The following is a 13123-nucleotide window of genomic DNA, read 5'->3' as shown; positions in this document are numbered from 1 at the left end:
ATATGTTAAGTGCTCATAGATGGAGTAAATTTTTGGTTGCCTCGAGGACGAGCAACGTTTAAGTGTGGGGTGTTGATGATAGGCGATAATTCCGTATTTTAGTCGATTATTACACTCTAATTTACTGCACTTTAATTGAGTTTGAGCTTTAATCGCTAGTGTTTTGCACTAATGGTGTGTTTTATGCCTTGTAGGAGTGATTCCGAGCTTTGAATATGTTATGGAATGAATTCAAGTGATTTGGAGCTTTAAAGTTTGAGTAAAAGTTCAAGGAATTAAGCCGGGATCGGGTTTGGGGGTCAACGGATGATAGTTGGAGCAAACGAAGACTTTAGTAGGCAGATTGTGCACTGTCTAGTAAAATAGATATAACTTTTTTCTCAGAACTCAATTTTGGCTCCACAATATATGGTTGGAAAGCTAACTCAAAGAGCTACAACTTTAATGTTTTACGGTTTTCCAAATTCGGAACGGAACAGGGTGAAAAATGCGCTAACGCGCGAAGTTTGGGCGAAGTCGCGCGTGTTAGGGGGCTGAGGCAGAATGGTGCGCGAAGGACGCGCGAGGTCGCGCGAGTCACCCGGGAAAAGTGTCCTTTTTCACATTGGAGAAGGTATAATTGTTTGGGCCCAACCCTACTTGGTATATATACATAGGAGAACGTTTTTTAGAGCAATTTTTTGACCAAGGAAGAGCACAGAGCCGCCGTGGAGGCCGGGTTTCATCTTTTCTTCCATCCAACTTAGTTATTTTTATGTTTCTTTGTATGAATTGTTGTTTTGCTACCATGTCTATGTGGATCTAACCTTCACGTTCTAGGGTTGTGGGTCTTTCATGACTATTGTTATTCGGATATTGATTTTGATTGCTTAGTTTATCATATTGGTTTATTTATTCAATCCTGCACTTAATTATTTGATTGCTTGATCAACAATTGAATACTATCTACGAATCTAGAGTTGAACTCGAAAGTGGGAATTCTAGATTGCATATAGGATTGAGTAGAGCAGGTTCTTGAACCTGGGCCTCGGGGAACGGATTCGCAGTTAGGATAGACATATACCTAATTGCGTTGCTTGGTTAATTTACAGGAATTATAAATGCGTTCTTGTTGATTCTAACTCCATAGACATATAGGTGTTAGGTTAGCTTGAATAGGCGAGTAAGAACTCGACAGATTCTTATGAGCAATATCCCTGTCAACCAATAAACTAGATAAATTAGTTAGTCAATTCAATTGAAGACTACAATAGGAATGTTAGATAGCCCATAACCCTAGATCGTTTTCATTACATTGATATCATAAAAATCTGCTCATTCTCTGTTAAAAGTTCATTATTTATTTTTATTTATTTAATTAGTTTAGAATCAAATACTTCTAGTTTTAATTCTTGTTTGGATAATTAGGAGGGTCTAATTTAGTTAATTGTTAATCACAAGTCCTCGTGGGATCGACATCCGACTTTTAGTCACTTTATTACTTGACGACCGCGTGCACTTGCGTGAGCGTTTGGCCGCAACATTCACCATTACATGTTTCACATACATATCAATAATGGACCAGTACTCAATTCTTTAACAATATTATATAGTTGGCTATCTGTTTCCAATAAAATAAGTTGAAAAGTGGTAGGGTCTTTGACATAAAAGGCTTCAATTTTATCATACACAATATCCTTAGTATAATATTTCATATCGCTATGGTCTTTATCCATTATAAATAGAGCCTTTTGCAACTCCCTAAAATATAGCCTTTTAACAAACCCACCCCGTGGTGAAAAGCAACAAAAATAAAGCCACCCATATGAACAAACTCCGAAAAAAGACAAGAAACAAAAGTCAAGATACCCTACCATTTAACCAACTAAAAAGCCAAAGCTTTCCCCAATAATATCAAAATTTCCATTTTCAAAAGCATGAAAAAACGTTAATAAGGTAGAAATATACATATCTCTAAGAAAATATCTCATGTTATTTTTCTTCCACCCCCTCTGATTGATATTGTAACGACCCGGCCGGTCGTTTCGTTAATTATATCCCCGTTTCCCCTATTTCTGCTTCCTTATGTGTTCCTCAGTTGTATTTTGTCGTATCGTGTTAGTTGGTTCGGGTTCGGAGTGGTTTTGGAGTGAATTGTGACACTTAGTCTCTTTTGATAAGGCTTAAGTTGAAAAGTCAACCGGATGTTGACTTGTGTGTGAACAATCTTGGATGTGAATTATGATGGTTCGGTTAGCTCCTTTAGGTGATTTTGGACTTGGGAGCGCGTCCGGAATGTGATTTTGAGGTCTGTGGTAGAATTAAGCTTGAATTGGCAAAATTAGAAATTTGGCGATTCTCGGTCGGCAGTGAAAATGTTGATATCGGGGTCAGAATGGAATTATGGAAATTGGAGTAGGTCCTTAGTGCCATTTGTGACGTGTGTGCAAAATTTCAGGTCATTCGTAGGTGATTTGGTAGGCTTCGGCATCGTTTGCGAGATTCGGAAGTTTAGAAGTTCTTAGGCTTGAATCCGAGGGTGATTTGGTGTTTTGATGTTATTTTGAGTGTTTCGAAGGTTCAACTAAGTTCGTAGGTTAATATATGACTTGTTGGTATATTTGGTAGAGGTCCCGAGGGCCTCGGGTTGATTTCGGGTGGTTGACAGATCAAGGATGGAATTTGGAGGAATGTTGAAGATTTCCTTCAGCTGTCCTAACCGCACATGCGGAGCGGGGATCGCAGGTGTGGTGGCCGCAGAAGCGGAAGAGGACCGCAGATGCGAGATTTGGGAAGCTGAAGATGGACCGCAGGTGCAAAAGATGGAGCGCACCTGCGAGATCGCAGGTGCAAGGAATGGACCGCAGAAGCGGTCTTGGGCGATTAAGTGAAAATCGCAGGTGCGAGAATAGGGCCGCAGGTGCGGAAATGCCTGTGCAGAAGGTATAAATTGAACCCTTCGCGAATTTGAGTTATTTTCCACCATTCTTGTTCGGACTAGGAGCTTTTTGGAGGGTTTTGAAGAGGGAATCAAAGGGTTACTCATTGGGGTAAGTTACTTGAGCTCAATACTTGTGATTATGGTAATTTTCAGTTGTTTAAGCATGAAATTGATAGAAATTAGGGATTAAATTGAGGGGTTAGGGCTTGGAAATTGAAGAGTTTGATTTGTAGATTTGAGGGACCATTTGATGTCAGATTTTGATGATTTTGGTATGTATTTACTCGTGACTGAAAAGAGTTTCTAGTTTTGTAATTTTTGTCGGATTCCGAGACGTGGGCCCGGGGGTCGGGTTTGGGTGAATTTTAGGATTTTGGTCTAAATTGATAATTTTTCGTATGGAATTGGTTCATTGGCCTACATTGATTGGATTGTATTTCTTTTGGTCAGACTCGGGACGTTCGAAGGCCGATTCCAGAGGCAAGGGCATCGCGAAGTAGGGACTTGACCGATTTGAGGTAAGTAATGATTGTAAATCTTGTCCTGAGGGTATGAAACCCCGGATTTCACATCGTTTCACTACTTTGAGGTGACGCACATGCTAGGTGACGGGCGTGTGGGTGTGCACCGTTGGGTATTATGACTTGATCCGCCGCGTAGCAACTATTAAGTTGCGTATTTGACTGAAACTATATGATACTTGTGTGTTTTAGAAAGAATTGCTATAAATTGGGCTTAATGCCATATTTGGGCCTCGTGCCAAAGCTGTTTGGACCCTTAGGGGCCTTTTCTTATTATCCTCTCACTGTTTTGATTTAAGATCTATACACAATCATGCTGTGTTTACCGATATCATAACTCAGTCTTTACTACTCCATTTTGATGCATAAAATGATATTTTGGGCTGACCATCCTATTTTTTTTACTGATAGCCCGAGTGGCTTGAGAAGTATATGACTGAGTGAGGCCAAGGACCTATTTTTGTGAGGATATTGAGAATATAGCACGTGAGTTGCCGTGCAGCACATGAGTTGTCCGTGCGGATTCTGATATTGATACTATAGCACGTGAGTTGTTCGTGTAGCACGTGAGTTGTCCGTGCGGATTATAGCGCTTGGGCTGTAGGAGCTCCTCCGGAGTCTGCACACCCCCAGTGAGCGCGAGTATCCTGAGTGAGTGATATGAGATATGCCCGAGGGGCTGTTTATGAGCGATGTTGTGCCCGAGGGGCTGTTCATGATTTTCATCACTTTCACTATCAATTGTATTGAGCCTCTGTTGAAAACTATTGAAAGATATCTTCAATGATTTTTACCGAAAACTGAATTTAAAGCGAGATGCTTTGACTCACATACTGATTTGAAAGCATGTTGTACTTACTGAGATTTCATGATGTGGTTTTTATGTGTTTCTTACTGCTCAGTCTTTATTTACTTTTATTACTTACTGAGTTGGCGTACTCACTCTACTCCCAGCACCTTGTGTGCAGATCCAGGGGTTGCTGGACGTGCTAGCGATTGTTGATTTTCATCCGTCGCGAATCCGTGGAGTTAGCAAGGTAGCTGCATGGCGATTGCAGCCTTGCTCTTCTCCCTCCTATCCTCCTTTAGATACTATCAGTTATTTTCCAGACTGTATTATTCTTAGCATTTTCGGACAGTATTTTTAGTAGATGCTCATGACTTGTGACACCCCGATGTTGGGCTTTCCATTCCGCACTTTGTTATTGAGATATATTTTATGAAGTTTTATTAATTAACTAGGTTAAAGAAATCTTTATCTTTGAAATATAGGGTTGTTTTGATAAATGAGTCGGTTTGCCTAGTTCCACGTTAGGCGCCATCACGACATGGTAGATTTGGGTCGTGAAAGATTTCATAAATCCTTCCAACACCGACGACTTAAGACAAAAGAACGAACCCAAATTAAAGGAAAAAAATAGGTATACCAACAAGATTGAGGTATTTCCCCCAATGTTGAATAGATAGATGAAGATGTATTTGGGAATTAGGGTTTTCAGTAAAAAGAAATTTACTGAAATGAAGCTTCTATTAGCTTTCCCCACTTTTGTTTTAATTTTCATTTTCTTTTTTATTTTATTATCTCTTTTTTGTTTAACCACGTGTAGGCTACGTTTTAAATTTCGATAGGTTCATTTAATCACGTAGGAGCGATTGTGTCCCACGCATGATACCTTCCGAATAAGTGTACTTATGAGACACATGTAAACTAACATTATGTGTCTATAATATGGTCACTTGGTAAGTTGGAGTGTTTAACTGCAGGTGAGACCAACTTTAAGTGTTTGTTTATATATTTCGCTAGGAAAAAAAAAAGCATATCCATGAAAATCACCCACTTAACTAAGAAGATTCCTGGACTTTGTCTATGAGAGTCTTAAACTTTCTGAAATCTATTGCAATCCAGCAAACCTTATTTGGGATTTTGAATAAATATTGGTCTTGGCTTCCTGACATTTATAGAAATTTAATGTTGTCCACATATAAAGTCAAGCAAGATAAGAATATAAACTCCATTTTTTATGCAAGCTTACTTGTACCACATATAAGTGATATCATTTTATATCGATGCTTACAAGTACATATGAGTGACTTATGTGCTTATGTCAGCCACTATTTCATTAAATTATAGGCGTAGTTTGCTTTTCTTGCATTTTTTTTTCAATTCGATGAGGAAATTCATATGATAAATAATTGTATGATCACTGACCAACTAACAAATTAAAACAGTAACTCGAGAAACTTCATGCATGTGACTATCGGGGCTAAACTCGGGAGGCCAAGGTCGCGTTTGAGGCCGCGGTAGGGGCAGGAGTGTGGCCCGTAGAGCAGCTAGGGCATCATCTATAGATCCACCAGCCGCCCCAGTTCATGATCAGGTCACAGTTGTGGACACCCTAGTAGGACCAGCTCAGGCACCGGCTGTGCCTATTGTTATTCCAGGTCTTCAGGAGACCTTAGCTCAGATCTTGACCGTGTGCACTGTCGCGCCCCCTTTTTCTCGCGAAATCGAGTTTATGACATTTGGGAGGACAACTCGTTCCCTTTTGGGGAATTGGGTTTGAATTGAATAGTCGCCACCTAATGATTAAAGTACATTAGGACACTAAAAAGAGTTCGATTTAAGTAACCAGAGATTGGGTAAGGGCTTGAAATTATCCCAAGGGGAAGTTGTTAGGCACCCCTCAAGATCCACTAGTGTGATTCCCGGCCAGATCATTATTGTGAACTTTAGCGCAAATAACACATAGGCAAATAAAGACTTCAAGTAAGAGGGGATTTCCACATAATGGTTACAAAGAAACATAGTTAGAAAGAACCAAAAGAAAGCTAATTTTTTCTTAAAGAAATGGTTTGAAATTGGAGAAGAAGCAAAGAAACAAATAAACAAGGGAGGGGGGGGGGGTCCTAGGTTTATAAATAATATGGATCACCCCACACAACATCCGGTAATCACTCCTGAATGAGGGGCTACACGTGATGTTATCGCGTGGTCATCATATCCATATCTACCCTTTCCCACCTCGTTAGGGTATTAGAGCGCGGAATGGTCTCGTTTACTTATTGCATGCTATTACCCGCCCCAATCCTATCAGTCCCGGAGGCATTTAGGACTACTAATCTTAAAGGGAAGGGATATTAGGCTTGTTTATAGTTTCAAAGGCAAAACTCTAAGGCGACATACAAAAACACGTATAGCAAGTTGGGGAAGCACATAACAAGTAAAAGGCTCAGATATACCTCCTTTGACAGAGAAACACGTAATTTAGCATGTCTTGCACATACTGTTTAGGGTCTAATTAAAACTTAAAGGTTGAGGCAGACTGATTTGTTACATAGTTCAGATAAGAAGCCCGAATCAGGCCTGCCTGCTGGTTGTAGCTAATAAAATCTGATTCAGTTTATAAAGTTTACCCTATGGTTTGCCTAAGTGTTGGACGAGGGTCCTATAGGCATGATATCTACTGATTTCAAAAATAATGAAGTAAACTGAATACATACTGATTTGAGAAAAGTTGTCAGTTATTAAAGAAAGGCAAGTTTTAGCGAGAGATCATAAGTTCTGCAACTGATGGTACGTCATTATTACTGGTTTTAGACTTATAAGCGAGTGAAGCGATTCACACTTGATTAATAGTTCCTATAGGCATGCTTTCTATGCGTTGTTGATTTTTAAACACTTTTATGGACATAGTAAAATGCAGAAACCATATAACCATGATATCTAGGTGCTGAACTTTTGTTTAAAGCCTCTGAACATGATATCTAGTGAAGAATATATATGTAAGATTCAGAAAGACCTGTAGGCATATTTTCTATATGCATATGCAGGATTCAAATTTCCAAGCAAATATAGACATGGTATCTGTATGAGAGAATGCAGAATTCCTACAGACATGGTATCTATATGAAAAATACAGAATTCCTACAGACATGGCATCTATATGAGAGAATGCAGAATTCCTACAGACATGGTATCTATATGAGAGAAGGCAGAAATTCAGAAATAACCTATAGGCAGGATATCTATATGAGAGTGCAGAAATTTAGAAAGTACCTATAGGCAGGATATCTACCCTTTGCGTACATAGTTATCCCTCCCTTTTTCACTAGCCATCCCCAAGAGTTTATTACAAATTATTACAGCCTATAAAAATAAAAGAAAACATCAGAAATTAAAAATACAACCAAGGAGAGCCTGATTCAGACTTCCTGTCTGAAATATGAACTAAACCAACTCCAATAAGATCATGATCCAAAACCTTTCTCCCATTTGGATGTGTCAGAGTTCCCTAAGAGTCTCATATGGACTCCGAGCAGTGATCACACCCAAATGTATCACCAGATTAAGACATAGTGTAGTATGGAAGGGCCAACCCTCAAGTGTCCAAGTTCAGAGGGAACTCCAGGTCCAAGGGCAAGGCTCAATAAAGGGGGGCAGAACTTAGAGACTAAGAGAGAGTGCAAGTGCAGAAATAGAGTGCTGAAAGAGGGGAAAAGTAAAGAGAAACAGTTACAAATAAATACACATAGGGGTGCAGGAGAAATAGGAAAGTTGAAAGAAGCAAGAACACGCTGTGGGCATACCCATCAATAGGGAGTGCTAGTATGCCCATAAGCCTGTTAGAACATACTGTTTAGAGGCTGGGATCCCAAAGGATCCAATTTTAATTCATGGACAATAAATTATATATTGCCATGTCTTAATCCATTGCTCAAACACATAAGGGGGTAGGGAGTAGGGACTCATGGCAGAAACAAACAGAAAGAGGCCACCATACTAATTTAAATATTGAACTCCACAGAAACAGTAAGTAGACATGAATACATAAACTGTAAAGAAATACATTGTTGTGATGCTGAAGCTTAAATCAGGACATACCAGTTTCAAAGAAACAAATAAAGAAAAGTAGTAGGTCTTGTAAATAGGCCACAGTGCAGACAAGAAGAGAGAACACTATTGTGTGTGAGTATGAGTTCAGAAGGATTGTGAAATTTTGTTGAGTTTGTGAAAGGGTCGTGCCTTTATAGTGTGAAAATCAGACAGAAATAAGGCAAGAAAGCAGTTAAGGAACTAAATATCAATTAAGAATCAATCACACACAAGACATCATTTAATTAAGGAATTCAGAAACGGGTAAAAACTATTTGAGGAAAGAAATTAAATAAGCACTTTGTGCAAAGTAGGCAATTAGGGGTAAATACATAGAAGTTTTATTTAAGTACATAATTTTGAAATACGCGGTTGTACAATTAAGGTAAGAAAATCAATTAGTAGCCAGTAAATCAGAGGTCAGAGATTTTGTATGAATGAACCAAGTCAGAAAAGCTGAGAAAGGTTTTTAACTTAAGTCGAGTCACAGGGAAAATCAGCAAACAAGGAAAGAAAATCAATCAGACCTATTCAGAAGGGAGTCTGAACTAATCACAAATTCGAAATTCATTTTAGAGGGAAGTTCATCACATATAAAGAGCATACAGACATGTCACGCATGAAAGAAGATGTCGTGTCATTGTAAAATCAGTAGAAAAATCCAGTGTAAAAGAGTTTAGAAGAGTTTACCAAAAGTCAGAGTCGTATGAAAGACAAGGATGTCCCAACTTAGTTCAGAGACTCGAAATTGGTCTGAAGAGTTTGGGGTTTTGAAATAAAACCCTAGTTCAGGAAAATCACACAACCAAACTTGGAAGAACCCCCAAATTCTAGGGTTTCCACCATTAATCGAGTGCAAAGATGAGAGGGCAAGTAATTAAATCGAAACAGGTTCAGAGGTCTCAGAAAAGAACTGAAACTTCTAACACGTTTCTTTCAGCAACAGAAACTTATGAGAAACATGATAGAAAAGTAACATGCAGAACACAGTAGAAGAGCTCAAAGAAAACAGAGTAGAAGAAACTAATTCGAAACATAATGGGAAAATTGATAAGAACAACAGGAGAAGCACATTAAGACGTTTTTTAGAAGAAGCTTAACCAGAACTCAGTAGGTGGAACTTAATAAAAAACACTTAAGAACAAAGTAAAGGAAGATACAGTATAAGAAAATACAAGAACACAATAGAGGCAAATACACACAAAAAGAAAGTCAGAGAAACATTTAAATATTTTCAGAAAAACCCTAGATCGAAAATGAAATGGTCTTGGAAAGTAGTTTTTTGAAAGAAAAGCCAGGAAAATCGTTTAAAACCTTAAGGAAAGCATGGACATGGAACGGATCTAAAGAGATCAGAAAAACCTCAAAACTAGGGTTTTCAGAGGAACCCAAACGACGAGAAAGGCTTGGATCTAAGCAAAAAGAGTCGAGACAAGGCTTCGAAATAGACATAGCTTGCCGGAACGGGGCCGGAGATGACCGTGGAACTCGAATCGACAGAGGTCTGGACATAACCCTTCATGGTCGAGTCGTGGAGCTTTAGTTAACCAAACGTGAGGAGCCATAGGTGGCTTGGTAAGCGGTGAAACCACCATGGATCTAGGTTAGAGGGTGACCGAAAAAGATGAACAGAATTCATCGGAGAGGAGGGGGTGGGGAAGGTTCTAGAGAGAACCAGAGGTTAGAGAGATAGAGACGAGTGAGGCAAAAGAGGGGTTTGGGGGCGGGGGGTCGTTTGTCTTAATTAGGTAAGAATGAATCTGGGCCGTTGATCAAAATTGATCAACGGCCAGGATTTAATCCGGGTTGGGTCGGGTAGATATAGGGTTTGGGCCTGGGTCTTTGGGCTGGTTTAATTGGGGTTGGGTATTGGGCTTAATCTAAAATGGGCCGGGAATTGGGGTTAGATTTAGGCTAAATTTGAAAGCCAAATTTGGCTATACGTTAAATTGCCCTTTTTCCCCATTTAATTTATAAAAAATAGTAAATTAATTTCTGAAAACTAATTGAAGGCACTAAAATAATTTATAATATATAATTAATAATTTAAAAATACAGGACTTAATTTTAGGAATATAAAACACAATTGAATCTTAAAATGGCTAATATTGCAATTATAGGCAATTTAGCTTAAAATAACTAAATAAATTTGTAAAAATATGCAAAATCATCTTAGCTATATCTTAGCCTAAATATAAAATTCCAATAAATGAATTACCAAAATAATAATTTTGGAAATAATCATTGGGCTTTTATGGATGAAAAAGGGAAATAAATCAGTTTAAAAACCTTAAAAATTATGGGAAAAATAGTAAAATGCTTGGACATACTTACATATACATATATATGCTATTTTTAAAGATATTTTGCATATAAAAATATACAGGGAAAAATTGGGTATCAACAGCTGCCCCTCTTTACCCGGGAAGGATGAAAGAGTTGTCGGGTAAAGATATGATGACCAATTTTGACCGGACGAAATGTTTTGAAGAAATTGGCCGCGCTCTGGTTTCTGAGTTGGCTACGTATCCCTGGTTATACAGGAATCAGGCCATATGTAGTTCGGGATCCGTCGGCGGAATATGCCGACGGAGACCTTTCAAGAACGGACACAATATTCAAGTTGGGATAAATGGTTGAGGTCTAATAGGGTTGCGGGAACTGGAGCGGGATTGCTCCTGCCGAGATGGCTGTTGCTTGTCGGTTTACCTGCAAATAAGCAATACGAGCATATATTGTGCGTAAATTTAAACGTGATGCAAGTTCCCGTCGGACCGTGAATGTTGTCTTCGGACGGTTAGGATGACGTCCTTAGACCATGACGTCCCGGGCCATGAAGCGTGTAATAAAGGGTTCGTAAGCTATGAAATGATGCTCTCGGGCTATGAAAATGGTGCCTCCGAACCATGATGCCTTTGAATAATGATATGCAAGTGATTGAAAAGGGATCCTCAGGCCATAACATGGTGTTCTCGGGCTATGCAAATGGTGCCTCTGAACAATGACGCCCTCGGATAATTTGGCGATCTTTCAGCCCATGAGATGCAGTGGGTGTAGATCTTTCAGCCCATGAAATGCAATGAAGTGGCGATATTTCAGCCATGCAGAATGCAATAAGTGGCGATCTTTCAGTCATGCAAGTGTAAATAAGGTGGCGATCTTTCAGCCATGCAAACATAAATAAAGTGGCGATCTTTCAGCCATGCAAGCATAAATAAAGTGGCGATCTTTCAGCCATGCAAATGTAAATAAAGTGGCGATCTTTCAGCCATGCAAGTGTAAATAAAGTGGTAATCTTTCAGCCATGCAAATGTAAATAAAGTGGCGATCTTTCAGCCACGCAAACGTAAATAAAGTGGCGATCTTTCAGCCATGCAAATGTAAATAAAGTGGCGATCTTTCAGCCATGCAAGCGTAAATGAGGTGGCAATCTTTCAGCCATGCAGATGCAGATGGAGACAGTGTTTAGTCTCGGAAGGCAGAATGGTAGCCTTATGCAATGCAGAAAAATGCAGATGGAGACAGTGCTTAGTCTCGAAAGGCAGAATGGTAACCTTATGCAATGCAGGAGATGCAAATGGAGATAGTGCTTAGTCTCGGAAGGCAGAATGGTAGCCTTATGCAATGCAGGAGATGCAGATGGAGACAGTGCTTAGTCTCGGAAGGCAGAATGGTAGCCTTATGCAATGCAGAGAATAAAAAGGCGAATGGTAATAAAGTCTTCTTAGCTGATAGCTGATGGCTGATTGCGATATTGTGGGTGTTGGGGATATTGTGGGTGTGATGGCTCTAAGAGTTGCATTCCTGAGTGTATAATATATTCGATGATTTTGCAACTGAAGTGCCTGCATCCAAAGAAAAATCGTGAGTTTTGTAGAGGGGGAGGTTAGTTCGTATCCCCACTGGCTTTGCTTGACCTGCTCGGCTCTGATTCGGTGATACGGTATGTATTATTGGGGTAGCGTTGCTGAACAAGGCGATTTCGATAATAAACATGCATGAGTTTGTACAAGTATGACATAAGTACATATTTAAGAAATAGTTTTTTTTTTTAGATGAACCGCCGACTGTGACGTGGTTCAGGACATTGCAACCTCTCTTGCTTCGGAATTTTGAGGGTCCTCCTCAAAATTCTGCCCCAGTTCAATGGGTTGATGCTTCTGACGGTTGCTTGTGATGATTGGCTGAAATTACTTCGGAATTTTGAGGGTCCTCCTTAAAATTCTGCCCCAGTTTCCAATCGCGGGGAAAATAAAATTTTTATTGAATTGTGACCGAACCCATAAGGCTGCCTACGTATCCCCTCTTAAACGGGAATCAGGTCAGACGTAGTTCAAATCACATCATAAAGGAAAGCATGAAGATTACACATAGTAACGCTTGACTACATCTGAATTGATTGGCTTTGGCCAAACTTCTCCGTCCATTTCTGCAAGTATGAGGGCTCCTCCTGTTTGAACCCGGTGAACCATGTATGGACCCTGCCAGTTGGGAGAGAACTTCCCTTTGGCTTCATCCTGATGTGGGAAAATTTTCTTCAACACCAGCTGCCCCGGCGCGAATTGTCTCGGCTTGACTCTTTTGTTGAAGGCTCTGGACATTCTGTTCTGATAAAGTTGACCATGGCAAACCGCATTCATCCTCTTTCCGTCTATGAGGGCTAACTGCTCGTAGCGACTCTTCACCCATTCTGCATCGTCGAGCTCAGCTTCCTGTATGATCCTTAAGGAAGGGATTTCTACCTCGGCGGGAATGACTGCTTCTGTACCATAAACTAGCATATAGGGGGTTGCCCCAGTTGATGTGCGG

This window comes from Nicotiana attenuata, unplaced genomic scaffold (assembly GCF_001879085.1).
Source record: "Nicotiana attenuata strain UT unplaced genomic scaffold, NIATTr2, whole genome shotgun sequence".
Classification (NCBI taxonomy): Eukaryota; Viridiplantae; Streptophyta; class Magnoliopsida; order Solanales; family Solanaceae; genus Nicotiana; species Nicotiana attenuata.
This window is presented reverse-complemented; position numbering follows the sequence as displayed.